The sequence below is a fragment of the Pantherophis guttatus genome, chromosome 5 (genome assembly GCF_059756535.1).
Source record: "Pantherophis guttatus breed Tessera chromosome 5, ASM5975653v1, whole genome shotgun sequence".
NCBI classification, from domain to species: domain Eukaryota; kingdom Metazoa; phylum Chordata; class Lepidosauria; order Squamata; family Colubridae; genus Pantherophis; species Pantherophis guttatus.
In genome coordinates this window covers 7,748,299-7,768,085 of record NC_142067.1, presented here as the reverse complement: position 1 = coordinate 7,768,085, position 19,787 = coordinate 7,748,299, and positions in this window count along the sequence as shown.

Sequence of the window (19,787 nt, the reverse complement as noted above, 5' to 3'; positions counted from 1 at the left end):
AGTTTTTATCCGTGGGCTTTCAGAGTCCTGAATGCGAAATAACATCATAACTATGTAGTACGATGGACTTGCAGGGCCGGCGCAAAGTGTAACATGTTCACACTGGTGCAATAGGACTGGGTGTTTTGTTAATATGATTTATTGGGTTAGGGATTTTCTGTCTTCACTGTGAGTTGTATTGTGTTGGGATGGGAGTGCACCGAGGGAGCTCAACCAATCTCATTGTACGTATGTTGTGCACTGACAATAAAGATTTGAATTGAAGGAATGGATGGTAACACGATGGCAGAATGGATGCGGACCGTTTTATGAGATACGCGAAGGTGTCAGCGGATCACTCCCATTTGATGAAGTAAGCTTTCAGACGACGTTCGAAGAAACACATCAGTCTGTAAACTGCTGCAAAAACCAGAGATGCAATCAGATTTTGCTCCTTGCTAAGGTAGTCCTTGACTTGTGGCAACAACTGAGCCCAAAATTCCCACTGCTAAGCAAGAGAGTTGTTAAGTGAGCTGTGCCCATTTTGCCACCTTTCTGGCCACCGTTGTTAAGTGAATCGCTGCTAAGTTGTTAAGTTAATAACATGGTTGTTAAATGAAAATGGCTTCCCCACTGCCTTTGCTTGTCAGAAGGTCGCAAAAGGGGAAATCACAGGACCCCAGCCGTCATAAGTACATGCCGGTTGCCAAGCATTTGAAGTCTGATCACGTGACTAAGGGGATGCTGCGGTGGTTGTAAGTGTGAAAAATGGTCATAAGCCACTTTTTGTGGTGACATTGTAACTTTGAAATGTTACTAAACGAAAGGTTGGAAGCAGTGGTGGAATTCAAAATTTTTAACTACCGGTTCGGTGAGCGCGCGCTTCACGCTGAAAATGGAGCATTTAGAAGCTCAGCCGCTTGCCTTCCATGTCAGCAACGGTAAATAGAACAGTGGGGAGGGAGGGATCAGCCGTGCCATGCAATTGTGATGAGCTACAAAGCACAAAGAAATAAAGGACAGGATAGGGCGGGGGGGGCTAGCTGATCATCATAGCTACCGGTTCATTCCGAACCGGCTGAATACCACCTCTGGTTATAAGTGAAGGAGTTCCTGTAATTTGGGCCATCTCTCAGACATATTGTGATGAATGAGGTAAATTCCTGTTGTCCGCCACCTCAAACTTTCAAGAAGAAGGATGGCCTATTAATGCAATACCGGTAGTCGTCTACTTATCACAGCTTGTTTAGTGACCATTCAAAGTTACAACACCACTGGAAAAAGTGACTTATGACCGTTTTTCACACTTACAACCAATGCCGCATCCTCACGGTCACGTGGATCAAAATTCAGATGCTTGGCAACTGAGACATAGTTACGACGGTTGCAGTGTCTCGGGGGTTATGGGTTCCCCTTTTGCGACTTTCCCGAAAAGCAAAGTCAATGCTGCAAACCAGATTCACTCAACAGCTGGGTTACTCACTTAATAACTGCAGTGATTCGCTTAACAACTGTGCCGAGAAAGGTTGTAAAATGGGGCAAAAGTAACTTACAAATGTCTTGCTTAGCAACCAAAATCTGGGGCTCAATTGAGGTTGTAAGTCAAGCAGAGGTGGGTTTCACATAATTTTACCACCGGTTCGCCACGTACCAAAGATGTGAGTGCATACCTTCCATGCATATGTGCGGCCTGCCATGCCTGCACTTTGCTCATCCGTTCGGCTTGCACACATGCGTGCGGCTTAGAAAATGTGGATAAATAGGACGGCATAGTGCCGGAGCAGGGCAGCGGGGGCAGAGCAGCAGGTCGCCACTACCAGTTCGTCAGAACAGGCTGGATACCAACACTGAAGTCAAGGACTATATCAGTGGTGGGTTTCAAAAAATTTTACTACTGGTTCTGTGGGTGTGGCTTGGTGGGCGTGGCAGGGGAAGGATACTGTAAAATCTCCATTCCCTTCCCACTCCAGAGGAAGGATACTGTAAAATCTCCATTCCCTCCCCACTCCAGAGAAAGGATACTGTAAAATCTCCATTCCCTCCTCACTCCAGGGGAAGGATACCGTAAAATCTCCATCCCACTCTAGGGGAAGGATACTGTAAAATCTCCATTCCCACCCCACTCCAGGGGAAGGATACTGTAAAATCTCCATTCCCTCCCCACTCCAGAGGAAGGATACTGTAAAATCTCCATTCCCACCCCACTCCAGGGGAAGGTTACTGCAAAATCCCCATTTCCTCCCAATCAGCTGGGACTCGGGAAGCAGAGAATAGATGGGGGCGGGGCCAGTCAGAATTTTTACTACCGAATTACTCAAAATTTCTGCTACCGGTTCTCCGGAACTGGTCAGAACCTGCTGAAACCCACCTCTGGACTCTATGTAAATCAACCCTGACTAAAGTATTTTAGCCAACTTCAGAAAAGGCTGTTTCCTGATTCCAATTGCCATGAACATGTCCCTTGCGCCTTTCCATCCATACTTAAATTCAACCCACCCACAGGGAAGATTCTTTTGACTCTTCCCGCTCCCTCCCACGTGGATAAATGCATAAAATGGGGTCCATCCAACATTCACTCTCATCCCACCTCTGCAAGAACTCCTTAACTCTGGATGGGTAGGTTACAGCAGTCCAGCTGTTAAAAGACAATTAAATTAAATTTTCCTCTGTTCAAAAGTAATGTCATGTCACTGAGGACTAATGTATGTCAGTGTGTTCTTCTATTCAAAACACCCTGGGGATGTGAAGATGAAGACAAAATCAATCTCGCCTGTAAGCTCACACAACAAAAACACAGACAACAGAATAACAGAGCTGGGAGGGACCTTGGAGGTCTTCTAGTCCAACTTCTGCTCAAGCAGGAGACCCAATACCATTCCAGACAGTTGCTGTTCACTCTCTTCTTGAAAGCATCCAGTGATGGAGAACCCACAACTTCCGGTGGCAAGTCGTTCCACTGATTCATTGTTCTCACCGTCAGGAATTTTCTCCTTAGTTTTGGCTGGTTCTCTCCTTGATTAGTTTCCATCCATAAGTTGCAGATAGCCAGGAGCTCATTCCAAATGCAATGAAGCATCTATATTTTTAGAAAGAATGTGCTTTTAAGGGTAGGAAGCACACACTTGTGTGCCTCAGACTTTCTGCTGTAAAGGCTGAGAGATGGATCTCCAAACTCACGAGAACTTTACTTTGGCTCCAGATTCAGATCTCTTGTGGAGCCCAGGAAGCTGTGCGAGGGATAAGAAGGCAAAGGTAAGTTAAAATGTGGAAAGTTCGTTCCTATCAGTGGTGGGTTCCTCCCGGTTCGGTCCGGTTCGGCTGAGCCGGTAGCGGTGATGATATGACGTCACCGAACTGGTTCTTCCCCCCCGACCTCCCACCCCCCCACTCCCCCACGTTATTCTTACCTTTTATTTGGTCCCACCTCCAATCTATTGCGGCCTCCTGAGTCCCAGCTGATGACTAGAGGGAAAAAAACTGTTTAAACTCTTGCCTCGGGGCTTCCAAGGGCCGTCCTACAGCTGATCAGTGTTAAAAGCAAACAAATGAGTCGGGTCGTATGTGCGAGGATTGGTCGTAAGTGCGAGGACCTTCCAGAAATGACTCTGACCAGCTAGCCACGCCCACCTAGTCACATGACCTCCAAGCCACACCCACAAAATAAGCCACGCCCACAGAACCGGTAGTAAAAAAATTTAGAACCCACCCCTGATTCCTATAGATGAAAATATTTGTAGCTCTGGGCTGAACTTTGGAATTCTTGATGCTCTCTGAGCTTGGCTGCATCCTTGCAGATGTTTCATTACCCAACTAAGAGCCTTGATAGTACGGTGGTCTAATGCACCCTGTTATTAACACAGCTGCCTGCAATTACTGCAGGTTCGAATCTCACCAAGGCTCAAGGTTGACTCAGCCTTCCATCCTTTCTAAGGTAGGTAAATTGAGGACCCAGTTGTGGGGGCAATAAGCTGACTTTGTATAAATATACAAAAGTATGAAGGCTATTGCTTAGCGCGTTGTAAGCCGCCCTGAGTCTCTGGAGAAGGGCGGCATATAAATCAAATTAAAAAAAAAACTAGGTAATATCATCAAGTCGTAGAAGAGAGTGGGGTTTGCAGAGGAGGAGAAGGGGGAGGAGTATGCGCCTTTGGTGCTCTCTGAGCTTGGTTGTTTTACTGCAGATGTTTCATAATCCATCTAGGTAACATCATCAAGATCAGGGGTCTGCAACCTTAAACACTCAAAGAGCCATTTGGACCCATTTCCCACAGAAAAGAAAACACCGGGAGCCACAAAACCCTTCCCGTGCCTGACTATTTCTTGAGCGGCCACAAAACTAGCATATGTAGTTGAAGTAAATGTTCTGTTTTCTTCTGAAACTTTTCTTTTCTTGGATTTATCCATGGTTGGCCTACCAAGGGTTAAAAAAGCTCAATAAATCGCGTGCCGGCAGGTGTCACACATTGGCGGTTGTGATGCATACTTTGAGTGGCAGGGAGCCGCAGCAGAGGAGTGAAAGAGCCACATGTGGCTCCAGAGCCACAGGTTGCTGACCCCTGATCAAGATGGCCCCCACCAATGTTCGGAACGGGCAGAGGGCTTCACTGGAATTCCACTGGATTCCTTTTTACAAAGCGTTTCCTGATTTTTCTTTTTAGCCAAACCTTGTTCCTTGTTACACAACTGCTAAATGGAATTGTTACCAGGAAATGGACTCGGATCTACCATTGGACTTGAGTCTAGGATCCCACGTTTTCGTCAAATTTCACACCAACTCCATTGATCTCCAGGACTGGAGTAAGTAAGAGGCTTACTCCAAGTAAGAGCCTTGGTGGCGCAGCAGACTAAAGCACTGTTAAGTAACACCAGCTGCCTGCAATTACTGCAAGTTCAAATCTCACCAGGCTCAAGGTTGACTCAGCCTTCCATCCTTTCGAGGTAGGTAAAATGAGGACCCGGATTGTGGGGACAATAAGATGACTTTGTATAAAAAAAGAACACCGCTTTGGGGAGGGGGGGGCAAAAGCCCTACTAAGCAGATATATACAAAAGTATGAAGGCTATTGCTTAACACATTGTAAGCCGCCCTGAGTTTCCGGAAAAGGGCGGCATATAGATCGAACCAATAAATAAGTAAATAAATAAATAAATTGTACTCAGGACTTCCAGAATCTACATAGATTGTGGTGATCCCCATAATATAGATGGAGAACACATTTGCTAATGTCGTTTATTTATTGATTAAATTTAACATCTCACTCTGCAAAGTAACTCTTAATGACTCTTTAAGTCCAGGAGCAGTAATTGGGGTGGAACGTTATTGGATTCCTATAGCTTTGTAGATTAGATTAACAGAGTTGGAAGGGACCTTGTAGGTTATCTAGTCCAACCCCCCACCCAAGCAGACCCTACACCATTTCTGACAGATGGCAGTCCAGTTTCTTCTTTGAAAGCTTCCAGCGATGAAGCTCCCACAACTTCTGAAGGCAACTTCTATTCCATGGGTTGATTGCTCTCACTGTCAGGAAATTTCTCCTTATTTCCAGGTTGAATCTCTCTCCTTGTTCAGTTTCCATCCATTATTCCTTGTCTGGCCTTCAGGTGCTTTGGAAAATAGCTTGACCCCCTTTTTCTTTGTGGCAGCCCCTCAAATATTGGAGCACTGCTATCATGTCTCCCCTGATCCTTCTCTTCACTAGACTAGCAATGCCCAGTTCCTGCAACTGTTCATTTTATGTTTTAGTCTCCAGTCCCCTAATCATCCTGGTTGCTCTCCTCTGCACTTTTTCTGGAGTCTCAACATCTTTTTTACAGTGTGGTGACCAAAACTGGATGCAGGATTCTAGGTATGGTCTTACTAAGGCTTTAAAGAGTGGTATTAGTTAGTACCTCACTTAATCTTAATTGTGTCCCCCTGTTAATGCCACTTAGCATTGCTAGGAATATTCAAAAGATGCTTGCCAGCTTTCAGAAACAGGAAGACTTCTGTTAAATATCTTGGCACTGTAGAAATTAAGCTCTTAACAAAGCAGATTTTTGTTTACGTATCTTTTTATCCCGCCTTCATTTTTTTTATAAATAACCCAAGGTGAATGGGGTCAGAAAGCCAATTATGTTTCGGCAAAGTAAGTTGCTGCTTACTTTGCTGCTAACTTTCGCAAATAATATCTTGCCGGCTCTCAAACGTGATGGAAAATCAATCTGTCCAACTCCAGTTCCGATGGATTAAGGAACAAAACATTTTTGACAGATGATTCATCTTCAGCCATTATTTATTGATTTGATGTTTATCCTGCCTTTATTACTTTTAAAAGTAATTTAAGGCAACGAACATGCATAACATTCCTTCTTCCTCCTCTTCTTCAACAGAATAACAAGCCTGGGAGATGGATTGGAGTGAGAGAGAGGGACTGGTGCAAAGTTACCCAGCTAACTTTTGTGCCCAAGGCAAGACTAGAACTCACAGTCTCCTGGTGATTGGTCCAAAATCACCCAGCTGGCTTTCATGCCTAAAGCGGGATTAGAACTCAGAATCTCCTGGTGATTGGTCCAAAGTCACCCAGTTGGCTTTCATGCCTAAAGCGGGATTAGAACTCAGAATCTCCTGGTGATTGGTCCAAAGTCACCCAGTTGGCTTTCATGCCTAAAGCGGGATTAGAACTCAGAATCTCCTGGTGATTGGTCCAAAGTCACCCAGTTGGCTTTCATGCCTAAAGCGGGATTAGAACTCAGAGTCTCCTCCTTTCTACACTAGCACTTTTAACCGCTACACCAAATGACTCTTATTAGACAAGACATTAACTTTGGATTATGATCTAAAACTGCTTGCTTTCTTATGAGCACTTATTAATAGAGCAGATTAGGGATTTTTTTTTAAAGCTGGTATTTGTTTTCTAATATTGAACAGGCCTAGAAGTATTATAATTTGTTTTAGCTAGTTGTGATACAGAGATTGGGGTTGCTGCTGGAAACGTGGGATTCAGGCATATCAGCCATCAATAGACACATAGAGATAAACGACGTTTACTTACCATTCAAAAGAGGCAATAAAAAAAAGAAAACAAAAAGACAGGAACAATACCCAGAGAAGCAGGGATGAGCACTAGACAAACAATCAAGCAGAAATCAACAGGGGAATTGCGCAGCCAGTATCCAAATGAAGCCATAGATGCTGACACAAACTTGTACTTTTATATAAATATAAATATTTACATTTATATAAATATATAAATAAATATATTTTCAGCAAGTAAGATAGTCAGGCAAACAGGAGCATCGTCAGGTAAATCAACACAGCAGGAACATCCTGAGGTAAATCACAACGCACACAGAAGAAAAAGGCGGGAAAAAGGGGAAACTCCCTCTCCATACCCACAGCAACCAATCACAGCACAGATTCCCTCACGCAGGAGCCAACCCTCTCCAATCAATCAACCTCAACTGTGTGCTTTGGCCCACTGCTCCAGCTACTAAATTTAAATATCTTAAGAAATAGCCTAGAACCGTGATGGCGAACTTATGGCACACATACCCAAAGTGGCACGTGGAGCTATGTCGCCTGGCACATGCGGCGTTGCCCATTCCTCTTCCAGGTTTATGGCACACATGCACGCGTGACGATCAGCTGGCCCTTTTGCATGTTGCAGTGCCGGAAACTGGAAGAGCTGGTCTTCCGTTTTCCTACGTAAGCATGGGCTGATCGTCGTGTGCGCATGCGTGCCAGAAACCCAGAAGAATATCTAGCTGAAACCGGAAGTTCAGTGGCTGAAACCGGAAGTTAATTTTTGCATGTGCGCATTCGCCCTGAGCAGCTCCATTTCCTGTTTGCGGCTCAGACATGCACTCGGTGCCGAAAAAGTTTGCTATCACTGGCCTAGAACTAACAAGGAGAAAACCGCTGTCAGGTTTCGATGCTATCTCAAAATAAATGAATTTCCAAACTGCCGATCTTTGAGGAAATTTTCTCTTTATTGAGCATAGTGATCTGTCCCTGGCTCTTTCACGGTCAGCACTGACCTTTGCCCCCCCAAGCCCTCCCTTTCCAATCCCCAATTCTCTGGGTCTTATTGGCTATCTTCCAAGCCACTCTTCTCACCCCATCTCCGTCAGATCACAGGAATGTCCCCCCCTCCTCCCATCTCCGAGGAAACAGAATCTTCAAAGGAATTAAGTAGGCAAAAGTTCAAGCTTCTCCTCTCCTTAATATGTCAGTGCTGGAACTCTGACAACCGCATTCCCACCAATACAGGCAACGCAAGCTAATGAAAATAAACATGGAGCAAACTCCACACTCATTAACAATGATGATGTTAATCAAAATGTCGACAAACAAACAACCAAGATCAGACTACGCAAGGTTTAATAGGGAACGACTGCAAAATAGCAGGCAATGTTTTCATCAGTGGTGGGTTGCTACCACTTCTACCCGGATCGGCGAACTGGTAGCAGCCACGGTGGGAGGCTCCACCCACCCGCGCTAGACACTTCTACGCATGTGCATCCCGAGCACACACGCACAAGCGAACCAGTAGCAACAGGATTTGCAACCCACTACTGGTTTTCATGGGGGGAAAAAATATAAAATACTAAACAGAAGGCAGAAGGGATAATAATTCAAGCCTCACTTTCTCACTCTCTGTTCTGGGAACAGTAATTGACACGGTGCATTTAACTGATTCTCTATTAAGCATTAGGACCTGCAAAGTGGCATGTTTTTAGTAGCTCAATCGCAACCACTCTAGACAAAGTGGTGCTGTAATTATCCTTGATGATTTCTCGGTACGCACAGATACACACACAGTTTTTTTAAAAAAAAATTTTTTTAAAATAACCGCAAATTAGGTCTGACAAAACAATGGCAAAGCAAAGGAAATAATTGCATGTGACAGGCTGACAGAGGCGCCATATGGCCGCACCATAAATGTTCACAGTTTTAGACAAACAAACTTGAGTGAAAGAAATTTGGCTCCCTTGATGCTCATCTAACATTCTTCGGGCGGTGGGAAATTAAGCCTGCCTCTCCGTGGTCCACAGACCCACAGCCTTACCGTGGGACGATGGAGCAAAACTTGATAAAACCTTGGAGCAGATGGCATTTATGCATCCCAATGAATACCACAAGGTCCTCCTCTAACAAAGCTGGAAACGAAGCCCACAAAAAAACAGCAGGCGTTCCTTCCGGACACGGTAGACAGAATGCAAACTGTGCTTTTGGCATTTCGGAGCAGATGGGATTGGCAAACATTTGCAAACTGTTGAAAGGCTTCCAAAGGATCGGTCTTCATTGAGAAGAACTTGGGAGCCAAGGCAGGAGATCGATGGCTTTAAAGGATTCCATATAGTGAAACCTCACTGAAGGAAACTGACTCATTAAAAGACTTTATTTTTATTTTTTTTAATTTATGTATTCAATTTATACGCATCCCATTTACCTGGGTGTCTTACAGGGTGATAAAATTAAAATTCAGATTGTAGGGTCCCTGGTGTTCTAGAAACTTGGTTGTTTTTTTGCAGATGTTTCATAACCCAACTACCATGTTTCCCCGAAAATAAGACAGGGTTCTTTTGAACCCTGAAATAAGGGCTTGGCCTTATTATCGGGGGGTCTTATTATTTTGGGGGTGCTCATGGTTGCTGCTATGTTGTGCTGCTGTGGCAGCGCAACACAGTCGCTCATCAACTGCTCACCCAAGACCATGCCTGCATCCTCACATCCCTGCACCCGGCTCTTCGGGAGCCTTCTCGCAAGAGAGCAGCCGCCCGGCATCTCTTGCCACGTGGTGCCCACTGAGTGGCCTGTGCACTCACAGCCGGGAATCCGGCAGAGAGAGGCTCCCTCCGCATGCTGCCATCAAGCCCCTCCCCTCCCATGGGGGGGGGTGGAACGCAAGCGACCCGAAGGTGCCAAGCCACACAAGCGCCTGTCTCCCCGCCACCACACCACATCGATGTGGGCAAAGCCAGTGAGCACCCAGCTGGAAGCTGCTGGAAGCGGACAAGAGGCCGGTCGGGCCAGCCACCTGCTCCCGAGTCTTCCGGGAGCTGGGGCAGCCGCATGGAGCTGGAACCATAGAGTGGGAAGCGCACTCCCAGAGTGGCTGCTGCCGGTGCAGAGAGTCTCATGCAGGCCTCTGTCAGCAGAAATGGAAGACGGGGGGCCACGTGTAGCCCCCTCTGGCCCCGTTTTTGCCCAGGATGGCCTTCTGCAGCCTTCTCCCAGCGAAAATGGAGCTGGAAGAGGGCTGCACAAGGCTGTCATGGCTGAAAGCTCCATTTTCGCTGGCAGAAGGCACTGCGGGCCAGTCCTTGGCTGTTTCCAGGGGGGGGCATGGGCCAGATTTAAGCACCCCACACGCCAGATCCGGCCCGCGGGCCTTGAGTTTGACACCCCTGCGATAAAGAGCACTAATCTACATTTGGTTTCTAGGCTGCTGTCCTTGTTTGTCCATATTAGGCTCAGGTTCATCATTGCTGTGCAACCCAATTCAATCGGATGTTTTATTTCTGAGTTTTATTTAAATGGAATGGAATGGAACGGAACGGAACGGAACGGAACGGAACGGAACAGAACAGAACAGAACAGAACAGAACAGAACAGAACAGAACAGAATAGAATAGAATAGAATAATAGAGTTGGAAGGGACCTTGGAGGTCCCCTTCTTAGGCAGGAAACCCTACACCACTTCAGACAAATGGTTATTCAACATCCTTAAAATCTTCCAGTGTTGGAGCATTCACAACTTCTGGAGGCAAATTGTTCCACTGATTAATTGTTCTAACTGTCAGGAAATTTCTCCTTAGTTCTAAGTTGCTTCTCTCCTTGATGAGTTTCCACCCATTGCTTCTTGTCCTGCCCTCAGGTGCTTTGGAGAAGAGCTTGACTCCCTCTTCTTTGTGGCAGCCCCCGAGATATTGGAAGACTGCTACCATGTCTCCCCTAGTCCTTCTCTTCCTTAAACTAGACATACCCAGTTCCTGCAACCGTTCTTCATATGTTTTAGCCTCCAGTCCCCTAATCATCTTTGTTGCTCTTGTCTGCACTGTTTCTAGAGTCTTCACATCTTTTTTACATCGTGGCAACCAAAACTGAATGCAGTATTTCAAGTGTGGCCTCACCAAGGCATTTTATTTATTCTGAGATTAACATATTATTGTTGCCATTCCCCGCTTTCCTGCAAAAGCTTATAAAGATAAATTGTGGGATTTTAATTGTATTTTTTTTAACTTTATTTATTGTTTTTGTTATTGTTTTTACTTTACGCGATGGTTCTGAGCTGCCCCAAGTCCTTCGGGAGAAGGGCGGCATATAAATTTTAATGAATGAATGAATGAATGAATAAATAAATAAATAAATAAATAAATAAATAAATAAATAAATAAATGAATAAATAAATAAATAAATAAATAAATAAAGCTTCTCCTCTCACATATGTGCTAGTTGTTCCCGACTCTAGGGGGCAGTGCTCATCTCCGTTTCAAAGCCGAAGAGCCAGCGCTGTCCGAAGACGTCTCCGTGGTCATTATGGCTGGCATGACTCAACGCCAAAGGCGCACTGAACGCTGTTCCCTTCCCACCAAAGGTGGTCCCTATTTTTCTACTTGCATTTTTTACCTGCTTTCAAACTGCTAGGTTGGCAGAAGCTGGGACAAGTCACGGGAGCTCACCCCGTTATGTGGCACTAGGGATTCGAACCGCTGAACTGCCGACCTTTCGATCGACAAGCTCAGCGTCTTAGCCACTGAGCTACCACGTCCCTCTTATACAGCTTATAAGATGTGGACAAAACACGACTTTTCCCCATTTGAACTCTTTTAAGACACATGAAGAGGAAAGATAGCAAACGACTCACAATTAGTTGCATGGAATGCAAAGCTCTGAAAAGAAGGAAAAGAAATTCTACTCAATTTTGGATTAATCTGAATTAACGCCTGTTCGGTTTTGAGATTTCCAATCTCCACAGTTTTGATTCTAGTGTGAAGGAAGCAAGTCCCCAGTTAATCAATGCGTTTTCCTCCGAGGTGTATGTTCTTGCTCATGTACCACACCTGATGCTGTGCAGCACATGCAACGCAATGTGACTGTAGCAAGAGGACAACGCACATGTGATGACGTCACCTCAAAAAAGGCTGCTGGAGCCATGTGTATTAATCAATCCAGGCAGGTTTAGGAAATCAGTAATGCCTAGAAAAACTTCCAAAGTGAAAATGAAAAAAAAAAAAAGAATGAAAAGGGAATGAAAATCTCTCTGAATTTTTTACTACCTTGCCGGGTTAGAGTGACATCACTGAAATCTGATTAATTTTTCTGTAGTTATTTTTTAAAGAAGGGAGGGAGGGAGGGAGAAACAGCGAACGAAAGGAAGGAAGGAAGGAAGGAAGGAAGGGAGGGAGCGAGGGAGGGAGGGAGGGAGGAAAACAGAAAGGCCCAGGAAGGAAGGAAGGAGGAAGGAAGGAAGGGAGGGAGGGAGGAAGGAAGGAAAACAGAGAGGCCCAGGAAGGAAGGAAGGAAGGAAGGAAGGAAGGAAGGAAGGAAGGAAAGAAGGAAAGAAGGAAAGAAGGAAAGAAGGAAAGAAGGAAAGAAGGAAAGAAGGAAAGAAGGAAAGAAGGAAATCAGAAAGGCCCAGGAAGGAAGGAAGGAAGGAAGGAAGGAAGGAAGGAAGGAAGGAAGGAAGGAAGGAAGGAAATGTGGGATGATCAGTTGCAACAGAGAGGCCAAGGAAGGAAGGAAGGAAGGAAGGAAGGAAGGAAGGAAGGAAAGAAAGAAGGAAGGAAGGAAGGAAGGAAGGAAGGAAGGAAGGAAAACAAAAAGGCCTAGGAAGGAAAGAAAGAAGGAAGGAAGGAAGGAAGGAAAACAGAAAGGCCCAGGAAGGAAGGAAGGAAGGAAGGAAGGAAGGAAGGAAGGAAGGAAGGAAGGAAGGAAGGAAGGAAGGAAGGAAGGAAGGAAGGATTGATTTCAGGCCTAAAAAGCAACTGGGCAATGAGCAGACATTTTCTTAAAATCTCAACAGGAAAATATTTTTCAAGAAACATCAGAAAGAGGAATCCTTCTTCTGCGACCGTTTTTTTCATATGCTAAAATCTGGATGTCCTCAAAGGTAGGTATGAAAGCTACATTCCGGTTTCCCAGAGGACTCCTGTACTTTTTCTTCAAAGCTAAAACTGAACATCATTCGTACAAACAGCCACACAAGGGAAGGGAAAAGGTTGTGTGTTGCTAAAGGCCAAACGATACGGTAGCTGACATTTTCATTTTGCTATTCCTCCGGGGACTTCCTTCGATATTCTCTGGCTTTTGAAATGATTTTTTTACCCCATCCTAAACAAGGACAGGTAAAGGGAATGTCATGTATAGGGAGTCCTAAACTTACAACCCCAATTGAGCCTCAAATTTACTATGTTGCTGAGTGAGAAATTTGTGAAGTGGATGTTACCCTGTTTTACGACTTTTCTTGCCGCAGTTGTTAAGTGAATCACAGCAGTTGTTAAATTAGTAACACGGTTGTTAAGTGAATCGCTTTTCATTCCCATTGTCAGAAGGTCGCAAAAGCTGATCAAGAGACCACGGGACACTGCAACTGTCATAAATGTGAATCAGCTGTCAGGCATCTGAATTTTGATCACATGGGGATGCTGCAGTGCTCTGAATTGTGAAAAATGGTCATAAGTCACTTTTTTCAATGCCGCTGCAACTTTGAACGGACACTAAACAAACAAACAAAATCATCTATCCATCGTCTCTTGCCCGCTTCAATACTTTAATTGCTATGTTTTTTTGGCTTGCCTCCCATATTCCTCTCTTGGATTTTTATCTCTGTCTGCATCTGCTTCTTGAATGTTCAATCTAGGTATTTCTCCCACCTCTCCTCCGCACTCTTCCACTGCCTAGTTTCCAAAATTTCTGCCCAGGCCCCTATCTCCCTTTCAAAAGTATCTTCCAATTCTCTTAATCTGTTTCCCCCCACATTTAATTCATCAGTCACTATTATTTTCATTATCTCCTCCTTCTTGTCTTCTTTTGTTCTCTGGTTCTTCGGCTCAATCCTTTCCTCCATTTCTTCTGTTGGCTCCTCCCTTTCCTGGGCATCTTGATCTTTACTCATCATCCCTTGTATGTTGCTGTTCACTATTTTTGTGTGTACGATTTTGGCCAGAGTTCTCATTCCCCTCCTCTCCTCAAACACTGGGCCTTTGCTTGCTTGTAAAACAACTTCCTAAGTTTTGTAACATCCCTATTCTACAAAAATTTGGGGGATGTATACCTTTAATCCTTTCTGTCCTCTGATTTTCCCCTCTACATAAATAGAGTGCCTCTTCTCTAGTAGAATCTTACCATGAAATTTTCCAGATCCATTTCTATATTTGAAATCCTTTAAGCCTTCGATCCTGTTTTCATGCTTAAGCATTAAGACTCAACTTCTCTGAAATGGTCAACTGCTTTGATTGACAACGGGATTCTGGTTGAATAAGCTGGTTCTTCACTGACATTGAGTGTTCATGATTCAATAAACTGAACCTTGGAGGTTTAAAAAAAAATAATCTTTTGACATTCCCACCTCACCTTACCCAATTTTCTTTCTTTCTGCCTTGCTTAGACATATGTCCAGACCAGGGGTGGGTTCTAAATTTTTTTACTACTGGTTCTGTGGGCGTGGCTTATTTTGTGGGTGTGGCTTGGAGGTCATGTGACTAGGTGGGCGTGGCTAGCTGGTCAGAGTCATTTCTGAAAGGTCCTCGCACTTACGACTGGTTCGGTGATGTCATATCGTAACCGCTACCGGCTCGGCCGAACCGGACCGAACCGGGAGGAACCCACCACTGGTCCAGACCAGTGGTGGGTTGCCCCCAGTCCGCACCGATTCTATAGAACTGGTAGTAAAACCGCTGGGAGGCTCCGCCCACTGACCCCGACGTCATCAAAACGCTTCTGCGCATGTGCAGAAGAGCGCATCCAGGCAAGAGCGAGGCGAGCGTGCACGCGCGGCCCCGCTGTGAACCAGTAGTAAAGCTAAGTAGAACCCACTCCTGGTCCAGACTACAATACAAACAGTGGTGGGATTCAGTCAGTTCTGTCTAGTTCAGGCGAACCAGTAGTGGCGACTGTGGGAGGCTCCACCCACCTGCCCGGACGTAATGTGCGAGTACTGCACATGCACAGAAAGCCGTGCACATCACATTTGCGAACCAGTAGGGAAGATAAGTGAATCCCACCTCTGAATACAAAGATCTCTTAATATATGGTTCCCTACATATAGTAATGTCAGAGTTTCTTGCAAAAATCAAATCCAGGAGCACACACAGATAACTGAATCAGCTGGATTCATTAATTTCTTTATATTCATAATAACACATAAAATATATTTACAATACCAACAGTTGATTCTTCAGCTCAGATCAGCAGACATGTTCACACACAGAGTACAGCAGAGAGACTAACACACGCTCACTCTGAATAGTTTCAGTTTCAATTCTCTGCACAGAATCAGAAGCTGCAGTCTAAGACACGCCCTGGCTCCAGTGTGTCTCAGCTCCCAATTGGCTGACCTTGTTACCATGTCTTTCCAGTGGTGAATATTCTGACAGATAAGAACCTGTTGAACCTTGCTCTGCATTCCTAGAAGGACACCACACCGCAAGTGAAAGGGATGAACGACTGGACAAGACCAACCAAATGTTTTATTATCAAAATAGGTAACATCTTCAAAGGAGGATTTTTTGATGAAGTGTCTTGTTCGTTTATGTAGGTCCTGGGTGAATGGTTGGTCTTGTGACTTCCGACTGGTTGCTGTGAGGTGCGAAATTTGGTTGGTGAGGGGTAGGGTGGTTGGTTCTGCCATTGACTGATGGTTTGGATGCCAGCGATTTAACAACCGGTTCAGCCAAAATGGTGCAAACCGGTTGAATCCCACCACTGCTTGTGTGTTTCTCCGAGATGGTGCACAGGAACGCCTCGGCCGTCGTCGTATCTGACATTGACAGTATGGTTTCTATGAAGATAAGAGTTGATTCATTGCCCTGGAATCTTGAAACAATGAGAAGACACGGATGAAGGCAGATATGCATGTTCAAGGATCATGTTGCAGGATCCAAAACTGAATCGGTCACAGGGAACAGAGGTTTAGTCTTCCAAGGACTAAACACATTCTGGCGAGAGAGAAGTTCCCTGAGGGTGGGCTCCAGCACGAGTCCAAAAGCTCGGAAAACTAAAGCTCTGGTCCCAGTGACCGACCCAAATTGGATCCTGCAATGAGAAGACCATATACTGGTGGTGTTATGCTGGGATGTCCTCAGATAAGGAAGTCTTGATACACAAACTTTTGTTTCTGTTTATGTGCATTTTAAACATTTTAAAAATATGAGATTTTGGTTTCCACGAACAAGCATCTCTCCTTCCTTTTTTCCTTCCTCCCTCCCTCTTTTCCTCCTTCCCTTCCTCCCTCTTTCCTTCTCCCTCTTTTCCTTCCTTCCTTCCTTCTCCCTCTTTCTTTTCATTTCATTCTTTTTTCCTTCTTTCTTTAATTCCATCTTTTAATTCCTTCTTTAATTTCCTTCCTCTCTTTCCTCTCTTTCCTTCCTCTCTCCTTCTCTCCTTCCCTCTTTCCTTCTCCCTTTTCCTTCCTTCTCCTTCTTTCCTCCCTTCCCTTCTGCCTCCCTCCCTCCTTTCCCCTTTCCTTCTCCCTCTTTTCCATCCTTCCTTCCTTTCCCCTCTCTTTTCATTTCTTCCTTCATTCTTCCTTCCTTCTTTAATTCCTTCTTTTACTTCCTTGTTTAATTTCCTTCCTTCTTTCCTCCCTTCCCTTCCTCCCTCCTTCCTTCCCTCTTTTCTTCTCCCCTGTTAGTTCCTTCCTTTCCTTCCTTCCTTTGACATTTCAGCATAATTGATATCAAGAGCTTGCTCCTCTGGTGCCTTTAAAGGCCTCTGCCTACTCTTTGGCATTTGTAGATTTTGAGCTCTCTCTGAAAAGGTTATCTTCATAGCAACCGCAGTTATTCTCCTGGAGTGATTTTAACTTTCTGCAATGAACCTCTTTAAACAGGGGGGAAAAATGTACCATGAATTCTCAGTGGCTCATTTGACATTCTGACTAGAAAAGAGTCAGACAGTAGTCCTTGACAAGGGTGGTGAATAACCATCACTGGAAGAAAATACATTAATCTTTTGTTGGCATCTTTCTTACATTTAGGAAAAGTACAACTGTTCATTGGCTTTTAATTCTGTACAATCAGCCCACAGATCCTTCTCAATACCACAGGCACTTCCATTCAGATACTGGTACCAGTTTGCAGTCCGCTCTGGACCTGTTGATGGTGGTTTGTTTCAGGGGTGAAATGTAAAATTTGTTACTACCGGTTCTGTGGGTGTGGAAGGGGGGGGTGTAACGTGACTGTGTGGGTGTGGCCAACTTTTTTTTTTTTTTAACTTTTCAAAGCATTTTTTCTAATGCTTTGAAAAGCCTCTGCCGATCGGGCAACTCAGCTGGGATGGTCAGAGAGGCTTTTTTAAAAATGCTTTGAAAAGCCTCTCTGACGATCAGGCAACTCAGCTGGGATCGTCAGAGACTTTTCAAAGCATTTTTTTAACCACCTCTTTGGCCAAGAGGTTGCAGAAAAAAATGCCTTGAAAAGCCTCTGACGATCCCAGCTGAGCCACACGATCATCAGAGGCTTTTTTAAAAAAACTTTTTAAAGCATTTTTTCGTCGGAAGAGGTTGTAGAAAAAAATGCTTTTAAAAGTTTTTTTTAAAAAAGCCTCTGATGATCGTGCGGCTCAGCTGGGCATGGTGGGGGTGGGCAGGGATTTTTGCTACCAGTTCTCCAAACCACCCGCTGCCATCGCTACTGGATCGGGCAATCCGGTCTGAACCGGGAGCATTTCATCCCTGGTTTGTTCTCCAGACTTTCTGTTTACAGAATAACAGAATAATAAAGCTGGAAAGAACCTTGGAGGTCATCTAGTCCAACCCCCTGCTCAAGCAAGAAACCCTACACCATTTCAGACAAATGTCCGGTCTCTTCTTAAAAACCTCCGGTGATGGACCACAACTTCTGAGGCAAAGCCGTTCTACTGATTAATTGTTCTGTCAGGAAATCTCTCCTTATTTCTAAGTTGGTTCTGTTGTGGCCCACCATTGGCCAGCGGAGCTGGTGGCAGAATCAGACAGTGAGAAGGTTGGGGAGGAACACGGGCCAGTCCTGGAGTCTGGGGAAGGCTCTGATGTGGGCTCTGCATCGGAGGCAGAGATGGGGCCAGGGCCATCCAACAGTTATCAGCTGCCTTCAGAGTTGGACATCAGTGGGGCAGAAGAACAGCTGGAGCCTGTTCCCGATGTGTGCATGTGCAGCGCTCCCAAGAGAAGGGAACTGTTAAGGAACAAGGGCCGACTCCAGAGTAAAGGCACAGGTGGACGGTGACTGGCCCCTCCCATAGGGAATAGAGGAGCGAAAGGGGAGGGGAGTTTGCAGGAGACAATTAGTTCAATTCATTAGGGTGAAGATCTGTTCCTGACTTCTTGCCAAGTAATTGCTGCTACAGCATGGCATGTGGAAGATATCGGCCTGGCAACTCTCCAAGCCTGATAAAGATCTGTAGTTGTGAAATCTCATGAAAGACTGTTTACCGGGACTTTGCTGGAGAGGAATTCCCTTTAACCTAAATAAAAAAGGTTTTATCGGGCCCAGGAATCTGCTTCATGATCTTGGGAGGTCTAGCTCAGAACAGGTTCTGTCCTTGATTAGTTTCCACCCATTGCTTCTTGTCCTGCCTTCAGGTGCTTTGGAGAATAGCTTGACTCCCTCTTCTTTGGGGCAGCCCCTGAGATACTGGAACTCTGCTATCATGTCTCTCCTAGTCCTTCTTTTCATTAGACTAGACATACCCAAATTCCTGCAACCGAACTTTAACTACCAAACACATAATCACCAGACTAGGTGACATCCTCAGCTCTGGATCTGTCTAATTTCATGACGTTTGCCGTGCTGGGAATTAAGTCGGCTCATTACTAAATCATCTGCAGAACATCTGAATTCATACCACACAACATGGCTTTGCTTGAAGCGATGCAATGACCCAGCTCTGTTCAATTTTGAAGGCTGTCCATTCTCCCGCTGGCAGGAATTCTTCACCCTGGCTGCTTTTCGTCCCCTCCCATCAGAGCTCAGTTGCCATCATGCTGTTCTCACTTTTTGTGAGTCAGAAAACACTCGAGGCTCATCTTGACGCTACTTTGGGGAAGAAGACATGGTGAGGTTGACACAGAAATGCTCCCAGTACCAAAGTGAAATTATCCTTCAAGGAGCCTTGGTGGCGCAGCAGACTAAAGTGCTGTTAAGTAGCACCAGCTGCCTGCAATTACTGCACGTTCAAATCTCACCAGGCTCAAGGTTGACTCAGCCTTCCATCCTTCCGAGGTAGGTAAAATGAGGACCCGGATTGTGGGGGCAATAAGCTGACTTTGTATAAAAAAGAACACCGCTTGGGGGGGAGGCCGAAAGCCCTACTAAGCAGGTATATACAAAAGTATGAAGGCTATTGCATAATGCATTGTTAGCCACCCTGAGTCTCCGGAGAAGGGCGGCATATAAATCGAACCAATAAATAAATAAATAAACAATGAATATTAATATATATATATATATATATAATATATTAAAAGGTATGATAATTAAGATAGGGTGATTGGTATAAGAATAACATATTGAAATATGTGGTGTAGGCAGGGGTGAAATCTACTTACTTCCTTACCGGTTCGGAAGTGCACATGTTCCGGTTCTGCGCATGCACAGAAGGTAAAAAACACATTACTTCCTGGTTA